At 34.9% G+C, this 3,124-nt stretch overlaps 1 pseudogene; it reads left to right on the top strand.

The window, feature by feature from the left end:
• Positions 1–298: 298 nt before the first annotated feature.
• Positions 299–1,183, top strand: LOC143636070 (glucuronoxylan 4-O-methyltransferase 1 pseudogene; annotated as a pseudogene).
• Positions 1,184–3,124: the final 1,941 nt, after the last annotated feature.

Below are 3,124 nucleotides of genomic sequence, written 5' to 3'. Positions count from 1 at the left end.
ATGACAAGAATTTACAATATATCCTACCAGATTCCTTGAAAACAACCTGAAAAGCCAAATCAACCGATATCTGACTTCCAATGTGACCCATATATATGAATATGATCTTGCTTTACCTTTACTTGTGAACCATCCTATCAGATTCGTTGAAAATGGTTAAATAATCCACCCAACTATAGCAACAACCCTTTTGCTTCATTCATAAACTTTCTTGGTTTCATGTCCTGCATCATACAATTTATAATAATCACTTCAACTCTAAGTATCATAATACCCGTCTACCATATATACATTCTTCACCCTTGCATAAGTGGCATACAAATCCATATCTTCGTCGAAAATGAGGTCAAGAACACAATATCCGGTTAATACCAGGCATATCATCATCGCGATCATCGTTGTGTTCTTTCTTCTCTTCGTATTTAGATCAACATTTTCGTCTTCCAAGACCCCCCAAACGATTATTCCCAAAGCGGTTTCGGATTCGTTCAGAAGCATCCAAAAGTGCTCACCAACATGCACCAAAATCCCTCCTGCTTTAGCACAAGCGTTAATCCACTACTCGACGTCTACCATCACACCACAACAAACTATCAAAGAAATATCGGTTACTAAAACGGTTCTAGACAAAAAATCACCTTGCAACTTTCTAGTTTTTGGGCTCGGTCACGATAGTTTAATGTGGAGTTCATTAAACTATGGAGGGCGCACGGTGTTTCTAGAAGAAGACGAGGCGTGGATCGCGCAAATCAAGAAAAGGTTTCCTATGTTAGAGTCATACCATGTGAGCTATGATAGTAAGGTGAACCAAGCCGATAGCCTTATGGAAGCCGGGCAAGGGTCAGAGTGCACCGCGGTTGGTGACCCGAGGCACTCAGTGTGCCAGTTGGCGCTTAAAGGGTTGCCTAGTGACGTCTATGAGACGACATGGGATTTGATCATGGTGGATGCACCCACCGGGTATTATGATGAGGCCCCCGGGAGGATGAGCGCGATTTATACGGCTGGGATGATGGCTCGGAACCGGGAAGATGGGGAGACTACTGATGTGTTTGTGCATGATGTAAATAGGGTGATCGAAGATAAGTTCTCTAATGCATTTTTGTGTCAAGGATATATGAAGAAACAAGAGGGGAGGTTAAGGCACTTTAGGATTCCTAGTAACAAGCCCTTTTGCCCTTAACAAATTAATAATAATTCCACTCCACATCGATCTCACCCTCATTTTGATTCTATAATATTATTGATCCTTAAATTCTTACAATATAATTTCCTTTTCTTCTTATAATAATCTTGGAGTTTATTCTTATTAAATAAATGATACTATTAGATAAGAAATTTTGTTTGCAATACCGCTGTTACACATAATTTTGTTCCTTAATAACAATGTTGCAAAAGTCGCTAGGCGGCCGACCCCTTTAGAGGGAGTACTCGGACATGGTAAATATAAAGAAAATTAATATTTGGTTATTATATATATGTCAAATATCATAAATTTACTAATATTTATAACAAAACATGTGAATATCAATATAAATAAAAGAAATACATTTTTAAATTTAAAATATTCTAAAAATTACTAATCATTAACTAAGAAAATGATATTCGTTCTTTAATATTATTGAAATAACAATTATGTTTTATTTTTTTTAAGTCAAAATCGGTCCAAGTTCACCGATAAGATGTGATTCTGGCTGAGGTTGACCACATTTGACCGATTCTTAGTAACTAGGCGGATTTACAGAAACTCGCCTCGGTGACATACCTTGTAGCGAGTACCCAGAGAGTTTTTATAACATTGCTTAATAATAAATAATTCGCTTGACACCAATCTTGCTTCATTTTTATTCCTAATGTTAACTGCATCTTAAAGACTAAAAACATTCAAAAACATGTTTAGCTGGCACATAGAAATTAAATTCCATTCCTTAAGAACAGTTCATTTATTTACTTATATTAAAAAACAGCTTAAGAGGTTTACGACTTTTAAGTTTTGACTTTTGTTAATTTTACTTTCGCCATCAACTTCTACCTTTTATACTTTGAAAATCAAATGTATTGTATTTTTGTACGCTTTATCTTTTACAGTTTTGTGTTTTGTATTTTGGCCACCAAACTTTTTTGTCTTTTAAACTTTAGTCATCAAACTTCAAAAATTAATTTTAAAACTTTCGTCTTTTATATTTGAGATATTGGTTTTTAATACTTCCAACTTTCACTCATAGGATAATAACACTTCTAATTAACGATTTATCTCCCATCACTCCCAACTTTCACCCTATTTGTTTCTAGTACTCCCGAACTAAACGAACCCTAAGACCACTCCCATTAGCAAACCATACATGGATTGCCTTACTATTTGAAATTAAAAAAAAATTAAAAGATCAAAGATTTGGGCCAAACCGGTTCACCACAACAAACTTCTATTTAATTTGTTTTTCCTTTTCTTTACACACTAATTAGTTTTAACTATAATATTGATTTTTTATAATAACTTAAGTTTTATATAAATATTTTAAATTAAATATATTGTATATTTATTAAAAATTTATTTTTTTTATTTCTAGTCACTTTCAATAAAAAAAAGCAATTATAATTTGTATTTATTTAATAAAAATAATTAAGGTTGGATTGCTAATGAGTGTGGAAAGTTGGGTTTGGTTTGGTTGGGTAGGTTGAAGAGAGAGAAATAAGTTTTATAATAAAGATTGGGTTGAGTTAGTTTGTGAATGAGTATGGTCTAACACAATTTGTTTTCTTGATGACGTGGATTTTATTATTAATAAAAAGTAGGTTATGGGTCCCACACCATCTCCTTTCTTCTACATAAAACCTCAACAACCTCCATTTCTGGCGACCTCGATTTTCCGACTAATTTGATTTTTCCGGTTATCTCATCTTTCTGACAATGGAGATGGAGCAAAGGTGTAAAAAAACGATGAAGATGGTGCTCGCCGGAAACATGCAACTCATTTTTCCTGCAAGCTAACGATTCCAGAAGATGGTTGGCTGAGACACTGGTGGTGGCGGAGGGTGGGGGTTGTGGTTGTTATGGCGGTGGGCGGTGAAATGATGGATATGGTGCTGGCCGGAAACCTGCAACTCGTTTTTCCAATAAGCAGAG

Source organism: Bidens hawaiensis, unplaced genomic scaffold, assembly GCF_021521415.1.
Source record: "Bidens hawaiensis isolate Kalapana, Puna unplaced genomic scaffold, B.hawaiensis_p1.1 tig00000566_1, whole genome shotgun sequence".
Taxonomy (NCBI): domain Eukaryota; kingdom Viridiplantae; phylum Streptophyta; class Magnoliopsida; order Asterales; family Asteraceae; genus Bidens; species Bidens hawaiensis.
The sequence above is the reverse complement of the archived record's forward strand: the minus strand, read 5'-3'. Positions and strand labels throughout refer to the sequence as shown.